Raw genomic sequence first — 13,162 nt, forward strand, 5'->3', positions numbered from 1 at the left:
TCTGCAGAGAACCTGGAGCCTGAGCTGTGTAGACACGAAAGCACAGGCTGCTGTGAGCTGGGGCAAACCCAGTGTGGTCCATACACTGCGAGCACACTCGCCACACACACCAGCAATATTTGTTTGCAAATATTGTATTCCTCCCTCCCCAAAACACAACTGAACGAGTGAACCTAAATAAATGACCACCTTCACCCCCTCGTATCAGGGCATAAATTAGTCACTGAAGTGACTTGCAAACAGAGGAAGCCAAAATAAAAAAAGAACAGGGAAAAGCTCTGGAAGTGACAAGTGCAACAGATTAAAACCTTGTAGTTAACATTAACTAAGATTTGGAAGAGGCCTATAGACGTTGAAAACAAGTACAAGCTGAAACAAGTAATTTATTCCTCCTTTAATTTTCATTTTTATAACCTACTATTACCTTGCAAAAAAAGACCCTATTTTTAAAACAAATTTCATATATATATTTTTTATTATTTTTGTGATTGATTTTGTTTTGTACTTTTAATATTATATTTTTGAGAGTCTAACATCTACTCTAGATTTTTTAATATTTGTATTTGGTATTTGTTATCAATTTTGTACCTTTAAGGATCTAAACTTCAGTATCCACTTTCACTTAGGGGTGTGATTACTGGATTGATTGCTCTCTCTCCTTTTGACTTCCCCTCTTCTCCTCCTGGTCACCTCTATCTCCCTCCTCCCTCTTCTCTTCTCCATGTAACTCTGTGAACCTCTGTGGATGTCCCTCACTGTGGAGAATTTTTTCACCATTAACCTAGATGTTTCATCATCTGTCTTGTATGGATGGAGAAGTCTTGATTCTACTGTAAGAATAAGACTGAAAACAAGAGGCAGGAGGCTTAAATCTAAACTCAAGAACACAAACTCCTGATTCCAGGGAAAATTAATAGACAAGAGCTCATCCAAAAGCTTCCATGCCTACACTGAAACCAAGCTCCATCCAAGACCCAACAAGTTCCACAGCAAGACATATGAGGCTAATTCTCCAGCAACACAGGAACATAGCACTGAGCATTAAAGTATAGGCTGCCCGAAGACATGCCAAACCCATAGACACCCCAAAACTCACTACTAGATACTTCATTGCACTCCAGAGAGAAAAGATCCAGCTCCACCCACCAGAACACAGACACAAGCTTCCCTAACCAGGAAACCTTGACAAGCCACTCATCCAACACCACCCACAGGAAGCAAACTCCACAATAAAGAGGAACCACAAACTTCCAGCATACAGAAAGGCCACCCCAAACACAGGAATCTAAACGAAGTGAAAAGGCAGAGAAATATTCAGCAGGTAAAGGAACATGATAAATGCCCACAAAAACAAACAAAAGAGGAAGAAATAGAGAGTCTATCTGAAAAAGAATCCAGAATAATGACAGTTAAGATGATTCAAAATATTGAAAACAAAATGGAGTTACAGATAAATAGACTAGAGACAAGGATTGAGAAGATGCAAGAAATGTTTAACAAGGACCTAGAAGAAATAAAAAAGAGTCAATCAATAATGAATAATGCAAGAACTGAGATCAAAAGCACTCTGGAGGGAACCAACAGTAGAATAACTAGGGAGAAGAGAAGATAAGTGAGGCGGAAGAATGGTGGAAATAAATGAAGTAGAGAAGAAAACAGAAAAAATAATGAAAAGAAATGAGGACAACCCCAGAAACCTCTGGGACAATGTCAAATGCCCCAACATCAAGCTGCCTGACTTCACACTATACTACAAAGCTACAGTCATCAAGACAGTATGGTATTGGCACAAAGACAGAAATATAGATAAATGGAAAATAATACAAAGCCAGAGACAAATTCAGGCACATATGGACACTTTATCTTTGATAAAGGAGGTAAGAATATACAACAGAGAAAAGACAATCTCTTTAACAAGTGGTGCTGGGAAAACTGGTCAAAGACCTGTAAAAGAATCAAACTAGAACACTTTCTAACACATACACAAAATAAAAATCAAAATGGATTAAAGATCTAAACATAAGACCAGAAACTATAAAACTCCTAGAGGAAAACATAGGCAAAACACTCTCCAACATAAATCACAGGAGGATCCTCTATGACCCACCTCCCAGAATATTGGAAACAAAAACAAAAATAAACAAATGGGACCTAATTAAAAGCTTATGCACAACGAAGGAAACTCTAAGCAAGATGAAAAGACAGCCTTCAGAATGGGAGAAAATAATAGCAAACGAAGCATCTAACAAAGAATTAATCTCAAAAATATACAAGCAGTTCCTGCAGCTCAATTCCAGAAAAATAAACGACCCATCAAAAAGTGGGCCAAAGAACTAAACATACATTTCTCCAAAGACATACGGATGGTTAACAAACATATGAAAAGATGCTCAACATCACTCATTACCAGAGAAATGCAAATCAAAACCACAATTAGGTACCATCTCACACTGGTCAGAATGGCTGCTATCAAAATGTCTGGAAACAATAAACACCGGAGAGGGTGCAGAGAAAAAGGAACCCTCTTACACTGTTGGTGGGAATGCAAACTAGTACAGCCACTATGGAGAACAGTGTGGAGATTCTTAAAAAACTGGAAATAGAACTGCCATGCAATCCAGCAATTCCAGTGAGGGAGGGCATACACACCGAGGAAACCAGAAGTGAAAGAGACACCTGTACACCAATGTTCACTGCAACACTGTTTACAATAGCCAGGACTTGGAAGCAACCTAAATGTCCATCAGCAGATGAATGGATAAGAAAGCTGTGGTACATATACACAATGGAATATTACTCAGCTATTAAAAAGAATACATTTGACTCAGTTCTAAAGAGGTGGATGAAACTGGAGCCTATTATACAGAGTGAAGTAAGTCAGAAAGAAAAACACCAATACAGTATATTAACGCATATATATGGAATTTAGAAAGATGGTAATGATGAGCCTATATGCAAGATAGCAAAAGAGACACAGATATAAAGAACAAACTTTTGGATCTGTGGGAGAACGTGAGGGTGGGATGATTTGAGAGAATAGCATTGAAACATGTATATTACCATATGTGAAACATATCAACAGTCCAAGTTCTATGCATGAAACAGAACATTCAAATCCAGTACAGTGGGACAATGCTGAGGGATGGGATTGGGAGGGAGGTGGGAGGGGGGTTCAGGAAGGGAGACACTTGTACATTCATGGCTGATTCATGTGAATGTATGACAAAAACCACAATACTGTAATTATTCTCAAATTAAAAAAATTAAAAATGAAATAATTCAACCTTTTGAAGAACACTCCTAAACAATAACTTAATTTTATTAACTTTAAAGTATCGAAAAAGTATAAAAACACAATTGCCAGTTGTACATAAATGTGGATTATAAATTCACAAAACAATTTTTTGAGTTCCTAAACACTACTGATTTTAACATATAAATGCAAAAAATATGCACCATTAGTTCTTTTTTTTTTTTTCCATTAGTTCTTATAAAAATTTTCAATATGAAAAAAATTGACAAATGAAATCCAGTGTCATTTATATTGATAATTTGAATTTCAAGGGACATTTACAATACAGTATAACAATATTTTTGAGATAGTTTTACCTAATTTCAACTCTGAATAAGTGCTTAGATTAATGCATTAGGCAGAATCTGAATTTAGGGGAGTCTTCAGTTCAGTTCTTCAGTCGTGTCTGACTCTTTGCGACCGCATGAACTGCAGCAGGCCAGGCCTCCGTGTCCATCACGAACTACCGAAATTCACCCAGATTCACGTCCATCGAGTCAGTGATGCCATCCAGCCATCTCATCCTCTGCCATCCACTTCTCCTCCTGCCCCCAATCCCTCCCAGCATCAGTCTTTTCAAATGAGTCAACTCTTCGCATGAGGTGGCCAAAGTACTGGAGTTTCAGCTTTAGCATCATTCCTTCCAAAGAAATGCCAGGGCTGATCTCCTTCAGAATGGACTGGTTGGATCTCTTGCAGTCCAAGGGACTCTCAAGAGTCTTCTCCAACACCACAGTTCAAAGGCATCAATTCTTTGGCGCTCAGTCTTCTTCACAGTCCAACTCTCACATCCATACATGACCACAGGAAAAACCATAGCCTTGACCAGACGAACCTTTGTTGGAAAAGTAATGTCTCTGCTTTTCAATATGCTGTCTAGGTTGGTCATAACTTTCCTTCCAAGGAGTAAGCGTCTTTTAATTTCATGGCTGCAGTCACCATCTGCAGTGATTTTGGAGCCCAAAAAAACAAAGTCTGACACTGTTTCCACTGTTTCCCCATCTATTTCCCATGAAGTGATGGGACCAGATGCCATGATCTTCGTTTTCTCATTGTTGAGCTTTAAGCCAACTTTTTCATTCTCCAATTTTACTTTCATCAAGAGGCTTTTGAGTTCCTCTTCACTTTCTGCCATAAGGGTGGTGTCATCTGCATATCTGAGGTTATTGATATTTCTCATGGCAATCTTCATTCCAGCTTGTGTGTCTTCCAGCCCAGCGTTTCTCATGATGTACTCTGCATAGAAGTTAAATAAGCAGGGTGACAATATTCAGCCTTGACGTACTCCTTTTCCTATTTGGAACCAGTCTGTTGTTCCATGTCCAGTTCTAACTGTTGCCTCCTGACCTGCATACACATTTCTCAAAAGGCAGATCAGGTGGTCTGGTATTCCCATCTCTTTCAGAATTTTCCATAGTTTTTTGGGATCCACACAGTCAAAGGCTTTGGCATAGTCAATAAAGCAGAAATAGATGTTTTTCTGGAACTCTCTTGCTTTTTCCATGATCCAGCGGATGTTGGCAATTTGATCTCTGGTTCCTCTGCCTTTTCTAAAACCAGCTTGAACATCAGGAAGTTCATGGTTCACATATTGCTGAAGCCTGGTTTGGAGAATTTTGAGCATTACTTTACTAGCGTGCGAGATGAGTGCAATTGTGCGGTAGTTTGAGCATTCTTTGGCATTGCCTTTCTTTGGGATTGGAATGAAAACTGACCTTTTCCAGTCCTGTGGCCACTGCTGAGTTTTCCAAATTTGCTGGCATATTGAGTGCAGCACTTTCACAGTATCATCTTTCAGGATTTGAAATAGCTCAACTGGAATTCTATCACCTCCGCTGGCTTTGTTCATAGTGATGCTTTCCAAGGCCCACTTGACTTCACATTCCAGGATGTCTGGCTCTAGGTCAGGGGAGTCTTAGGGGTATAAATTCTGATATTATCTAGTATTTTTATCAATTAATGGTAGCAACAAGGGAATGCTTCAAACTGAATATGCCTTATTAATGCCTTGTAACAGTCACACTTTCAGATAAGTCAAATGAAAAATTGTCAACCAACCGGTTAATATATTCAGCACAGGTGTTCACTATTTATTTTTCAGTTATTTGCACCTTTCCTCTTCACAGTACAGCTTGTTGCAGAAATTATACTCTTTACCTTGATATACGCACTTTATTCTAAGGCGATTCACTTTTTATTGTTTTAATTGTTTGGCCACGTCACATGGCACGTGGAATCTCAGTTCCCTGACAGGGATCCAACATCTGCCTTTTTCATTGGAAGCATGGAATCTTAACCACTGGACTGTCAGGGAAATCCCAAGCCATTTACTTTTGATTTGCACAGTATATGCTACACAGCTACCCATCTGTTAATTTCTGCAAATAAATGTTTAATGATTATGAATAAGATTTACAAAAAATCAGACTGTTCAAAAGTTGCTGTTCCAAAAACCAGGAATATAAAAAATCCACTGTAATCAATTTTAAATTGATGCAATATAACATACTGATAGATTTATTCCCTTATTTGTAAACAACTTAAAATGTTAACACACACATTACTCTCACCTGGAAAATCCCATGGATGGAGGAGCCTGGTAGGCTGCAGTCCATGGGGTCACTAAGAGTTGGACAACTGAGCGACTTCACTTTGACTTTTCACTTTCATGCACTGGAGAAGGAAATGGCAACCCACTCCAGTATTCTTGCTTAGAGAATCCCAGGGATGGGAGCGCCTGGTGGGCTGCCGTCTATGGGGTCACACAGAGTCAGACATGACTGAATCGACTTAGTAGCAGAAGCAGCAGCAGAGCAGACACTACTGGCTGTCTTTTTAACAACCATATCCTATTCCTCAGCACCATAAGAGTTGCAATTTTGATCCAATATTAGGCAGAAAGCACCCAGAACTAGGGGATGGATCATGGCTGATTAAAACCAACTTTGGTAATTTTATTGTCCTTTGTTAGTGACTGATTTAAAAGTGAGCAGGTTATCTAGTTTAAGCCAGTGAGATAAAGGAGAACTTGGGGCTTTGGTAAAGACTGCCCAGTATAATATTATAACAGAAAAAAAAAAAGCACACACATTATAGGAAAAAAAAAAACTCTCCCCCCTTGTTTCACATTTAGAGGTTTCTGTTGTGTGAAAACCTGTTCTGAATCATGGCAATCATCTTGTAACTCTGGACGGAAAGCTAAGAAAAGTGCTGGGCAGCTACCCCAAGATTGATGTGATTAAGATTCTCAATTAGCAAATTATGTAACAACCAACCAACCCACCTACCAGCCTACCATCCCACCTACCTATACATCTATTCATTTAATCCACTTTTAATTGGACACTGTGTCACTTGTAGCCTTAAACAAACTTGCTATTACATAGTGGTAAACCATAGATTCCTGTAACTTACAAGTCATTTTTGAGTTTTTAAAATTTTGTATTTCTTTCTTCTTACTGGTATTATTACATTTTTGTCAAAGAGGCTCATGCTAAATTTATACAATTCTAGAATCTAAAATAAATTAATAAGTAGTATTTTAGATGACAAGCACAATGTCTTTATTTTAGTATCAATCCATGAAAGAGTTGGTTCGTTTATAAGTCTAAGAAGCAAGTTTTCATCCTGCTTTAATATTATCATATCAGAAAAGGGGAAACGATGTTTAGTATTATGCAAAAGTAAAACAGGGCAGAAAAAGCACAAGTTCTTCTCAATATTTTAGAAATATAAAATCTCTTCTCACTAAAGAAACTATATGACATTATGCAATTAATAAGCAACCATCTTTCACCTTGAGCAAACTCCAGGAGGTGGTGAAGGACAGGGAAGCCTGGTGTTCATGGGGTCACTAAGAGTTGGACACAACTGAGAGACTGAACAACAACAATATCTTTCATCTAAGAACTCTTTGGGTTTTTGTGAATTATGTGTGAATTAATGTATTGTGCTTTTTCATAGTCTGTTGAATGTTTAAAACCAGAAATAGTAGTTGTTTTTATTCTCTCACATAAACTACAAAAATATCCTGTGGGGTACTAACTACAATCACAACAACTAAAGCATACTGGATTTATCCCTCATCTTCTGTACACTGGGAGTTAGGCACTTTAATTCCCCATTATAGATGTAACTACTTTATACTACTAAATGATATACTAGTAAGTTAAATAAGTAAATGTACTTCTGTATGTGCTAGTCTTCACAAAGAAAATATACATTTGGTTTAATGGTTCCCTTAATGCACACACATATATTTATTTATCTGATGACTGAAATACACTGTGATACAATGGAAACAGCACAAACTTTTGAGTTAGATAGATGTGGGTTGAAATCCTGCCTGTCCTATCTCTGGCTCTCCCTGGTGTAGCACAGATTAAGTGAAATTGAATGAAATAAATTATGTAAGGAACCTAGTTATAGCAGTTGCCAAAAAGATAATATCCAATAAATGCTATAGTCCTTTTACTCTTCCCTTCCATAAGTCAACTGTAATAATCACAATATTTGTTCAAAGAAAAATAATCTATGTATAGCAGAAGTATTTCTGGCCCAAACTACAGGTTATCTCATTTATTACTAGCAGCATCCAAGGTAACAAAGCACTCATAAAGCAAAACAATCTGGGTAGTTCTTTACAGAATTTGTGAGAATTGAACTTATGCTATTTTATTTTAATATTCAGCTTATGTTGTTGTTATTGTTGTTTAGTCACTAAGTCATGTTCAACTCTTTGGTGACTCTATGGACAGTAGCCTGCCAGGCTCCTCTCTCCACGAGATTTTCCTGGCAAGAATACTGGAGTGGGTTGCCATTTCCTACTTCAGAGGATCTTCCCAACCCAGGGATCAAACCAGCATCTCCTGTATTGGCAGGCAGATTCTTTACCATTGAGCCACCAGGGAATCCCAACTATGCAATAATGAAAAAGTACTAACTTTCATAGTCAAAAGATCACGAAAACTCTTAGACTGAACACTTAAGAATTATTTCTGAAAATAAGTAAAGTCAACAATGAAAAACAATGTGCTATCCAGTATGTTTACATTAGAATATGGTGTTACTGACTTGCCATGTATCAATACAGGTATTTTCCAAAAAGTGGTGATGAGTTTACACTGATCTACTTGCATCCTTGCCCTATCCTCCTTGTAATCAAAGATTAAAAATCAAAAGGCTACTAGTTATAGCTATAATACTGTTTGTAGCCAAGAGACAGCCAATGTTCTTCCTTGATGGAATGTCAAGCAACATATGAGAGAATCAAATCACAAATTTTAGCCTAATAAACGTCAACTCTACAAGCCTACTCATCTGGTCTAAAATGGGAAGAGAAGTCATAACACTTCAGCATTTGTATCATTACAAAGCTATCTTTACATGGTATTTTGAAAATTTACCAAAATATTAAAAACAATATTCTACATAGGAAATATATCAGGGATTGAGGTTTGACTTCTCTCTATATGCTTCATGTAGCTAACTACAATAATCTCTTTGTGTTAGTGACCATTTAAGTATAAGATTTTCAATATTTTGACATTTGATCAGACTGTGAATTTGACTTGCATACGCTGAGAGAGTAGTGTACAAGATCAAGATAATTAGTAACAGAAACTAAATAATTGCCCAGCATTTGCATATAACTAAAAGATACTCAGAAGTGATAATAATTTCCTTTACGGAGAAAAAAAAATGCTCATTAAGTGAGCCTAAGGATAAGTAGAAAATTACAATTAACTTGTGGTATATGGCTACAGACAGAAAACACATGATTCTCAATAGAAAACAGACTCTTAAAAAAAAAGCCAATGGAAAAGAAGACATAAAACTGTTCCTCTTTGCAGAAAACATAGCTGTCTTTGGAAAAATCCCAAGGAATCTACAGAAAAATTCCTAAAATAAGCAAGTTGATCAAGATTTCAGGATACAAGATGAATGCATAAAAACTAATTGTATTTCTAGATACTAAAAAGGAACATGTGAAAACCCAAATGAAAAAGGCAATACCACTTACCATAGTACTTGCTCCAAAGCAAATTAAATACTTAAGTACACAATAAAAACAGATGTACAGAACTGGTATGTTGAAAATTACACAATCCTATAGAGAGAAATCAAGATGACCTCCCTCAATGGAGAGGCATAACTTGTCAACAGATTGGGAAACTCAAAATAATAAAGATGTCAATTCACCCCAAGTTGATCAGTAACTTTAATGCAATTCCTATCAAATCCAGCAACATTTTCTAGACATGGTTAAGCTTATTAAAACATTTATATAGAAAGGCACAAAGTACAGAAAGCTAAAATAATCTTGATAAAGAAAAATAAGTTTGGGGAAATCATTCTAACAGATATTAAGTCCAACTTACAGCTGCAGTAATCAAGGCAGTGTGATACACTGGTACGGGCAGACAGAAATCAATGGAAATGAAAACAGAATCCAGAAAGAGACCCATCCAAGTACAGCCAATTGATTTTTGACAAAGTTGCAAAAGTAACTCAATGGAAGAAAAACAGCCTTTTCATCAAATACTACTGAAGGAACTGGATATCAATAAAGGAAAGCAAACACGTATCTAAACCTCATACCATAAACAAAAATTTAAAGTGGATTGTGTGCTTAACATATAAAACATAAGATCTATGAAACTTTTTTTTTTTTTAACAGAAAAAATCTCCTAGCTCTATAGCTAGTCCAAGAGTCAAAAGAAAAAACTGGTAAATCAGACCTCATCAAAATTTAAAACATTTGTTCTACAAAATACCATGTGTAAAAAGGATGAAAGACAAGCTAAAGATTGGGGGGAAATATCTGCAAACTAAAGAACTCTTAAATCTCCACAGGAAATAAAAAATCCACCCAATTAAAAAATAAGCAAAAGATATGAACAGATATCTCACCAAAAAAGATATATGGATGGCAAATAAGCACATGAAAAGATATTGAAAATCAAGCACCAGGGAAATGCAAAATAAAACTGCAATGAGATATCACTGCTACACACCTATAAACACTGGCTACACTGAAGAAGTTATACCACCAAATGATGGTGAGGATATGGAAAAACAGTCACTTACACACGCCTAGTGGGAATGTAAAATGGTACGGCTTCTCAAATTGCGAATATATGTAGGATTATAGAAAAAGCAAAAGAATTCCAGAAAAAACAACTACTTCTGCTTCATTGACTATGCTAAAGCCTTTGACTATATGGATCACAACAAACTATGGAAAATACCAGACCACCTTACCTGCTTCTTGACAAACCTGTATGGAGGTCAAGAATCAACAGTTAGAACCGGACTTGGAACAAATGACTGATTCAAAATTGGGAAAGGAGTTCTACAAGGCTTTATATTGTCACTGGTTTATTTAACTTCTATGCACAGTACATCATGCAAAATGCCAGGCTTGATGAATCACAAGCTGGAATCAAGACTGTTAGGAGATATATCAACCACCTCAGATATGCAGATATCACCCTTATGGCAGATAGTGAAAAGGAACTAGTGAAAAGGAACTAAAGAGCCTCTTGATGAAGGTGAAAGAAGAGAGTGAAAAAGTTGGCTTAAAACTCAACGTCCAAAATACTAAGATCATGGCATCGTACAACCAATGCTTCACAAGCTGAATGAATTGGGCTACAAAGTTTTGCCTCATCCGCCATATTCACCTGACCTTTCGCCAACCGACTACCACGTCTTCAAGCATCTTGACAACTTTTTGCAGGGAAAATGCTTCCAAAACCAGCAGGAGGTAGAAAATGCTTTCCAAGAGTTTGTCAAATCCCAAAGCATGAATTTTTATGCTATAGGAATAAACAAACTTATTTCTCATTGGTAAAAATGTGTTGAAAGGTAATTGTTCCTATTTTGATTAATAAAGATATGTGCTGCTGCTGCTGCTAAGTCACTTAAGTCGTGTCTGACTCTGTGTGACCCCATAGACAGCAGCCCACCAGGCTCCCCTGTCCCTGGGATTCTTCAGGCAAGAATAATGGAGTGGGTTGCTATTTCCTCCAATGAATGCATGCATGCTAAGTCGCTTCAGCCGTGTCTTACTCTGTGCGACCCTATGGACAGCAGCCCTCCAGGCTCCTCTGTCCACAGGATTCTCCAGGCAAGAATACTGGAGTGGGTTGCCATTTCCTTCTTCAAATAACGATATGTGTTGAATCCTAGTTACAATTATTTAAAATTCACTGTCTGAAACTACAACTACTTTTTCACAAACTAATCACTTTCGGAAGTTCCAAACGTGAAAATGAAGAGAACAGGAATCAAAAACAAGATGATTTCCTCTGCATTCAAAATGTATCATATCAGTCATTAGAAATTATAAACACTAATTGTCATGAAGAGTAGAGAAATCAGAGGCCATGAAACAGCAAAAGTACCTCTCAAAGGGCCTGAGTATGACTGTCACTATATTCTAGTCAAGTAGTATTCATAGACACACAATAAAGTTATCAAATATTTATTCCTGCTTTTGTTAAAGCATATGACTTTACAGCTGAGGTCATCTTTTGTTCTAAATCAGTCTACACTGGCTCTGAACACTATCAGAGTGATACTTTTCTTACTGAATGCCATTTAGCATATGCAAATTATAATCTGTATCTGACATTTCAAAGGCTGTCCTTTTACATAAAATCATAGAAAATTAACTGTGTATTAATGGCAGAAAATGCTAGTTACCTGACAGATATGAATATAGGTTAAGAAATTAACTGACAAGTACCCCAACTTTTAAAGGGCTCAGGTCATACTTACCACTGTGCCACAACAAGGCTATGTATGATGACAGTACACATTCTAAAAAATCTCTAGTAACTTGGATTTTAAGTTTTAATTACTATTATAGAGCTTGACATTGATGTTTTAAATCCCTTGACTTTATCACTACTTCAAAAATTGCACTGAACTACGTGATGGTTACCTTTTAGCCCATTAACCATGTAATCTGAAAAAATAAACTATTCTAATTGTTTTAAAACAATGAATTATTTCACTTAGAAGGAGATACTGAAAGCATTACTTCCGCCATTCTCTCATGATTTACAAAAACATGCCCCAAAATGTCATCACCACTGAATTTGTTTTTTTAATTCAAAATTATAATTTTGCATTTTGCTATACTGAATATTATCTAAGAAGAGTTAGAAAAACATTGAACTAGGATTAAAAAACCCTGGGTTTTAATCTAAGATTCCACTGCTACTTAGGGCTTCCCTGGTGGCTCAGTGGTAAAGAATCTGCCCACCAATGCAGGAGACGTGGGTTCAATCCCTGAGTCGGGAAGATGCCCTAGAGAAGGAAATGGCAACCCACTCCAGTACTATTGCCTAGGAAATCTCATGAACAGAGGAGCCTTGTGGGCTACAGTCTGTGGGGTCGCAAAAGAGTCAGACACGACTGAGTATGCATGCATGCCACCACTAACTAGCTTAGATATGGATTTCACATTTATCAAGCCAGATGACCTTCAGGAAATTAAACTCTTTGAGCATCACTGAGGACTCTAAAAAATTGAACTAACACTATTTGCTCTATATTAGCATAGGACTGTTTAAAGAGCTTGGTAAATTACAAATTATTAATGTAAGATTATCTAAACAAAGAAAACTTAGAGTTACATTTTAGTGTTTTCTTCCAGTTTTACTGCAATATAACTGACATATATCACTGTATAAGTTTAAGGTACACAGCATGATGATTGATTTACTACATACATCATGAAGTGACTATCACATAAGTTTAGTGAACATTCATCATCTCATACAGATACAAAATTAAATAAATAGAAAAAATATTTTTTCTTGTGTTGAGAATTCTTGGGATTTACTCTCTCAAAACTTT

General features: G+C 36.7%; 1 protein-coding gene across 11 annotated transcripts in view; it reads right to left on the bottom strand.

The window, feature by feature from the left end:
* CHM (CHM Rab escort protein) overlaps positions 1 to 13,162 on the bottom strand; it is a 249,703-nt gene that overhangs the window by 141,327 nt on the left and 95,214 nt on the right. The window lies entirely within an intron of this gene.

This window comes from Bos grunniens, chromosome X (assembly GCF_055505025.1).
Source record: "Bos grunniens cultivar Pamir isolate PY7600 chromosome X, Bosgru_T2T1.0, whole genome shotgun sequence".
Lineage (NCBI taxonomy): Eukaryota > Metazoa > Chordata > Mammalia > Artiodactyla > Bovidae > Bos > Bos grunniens.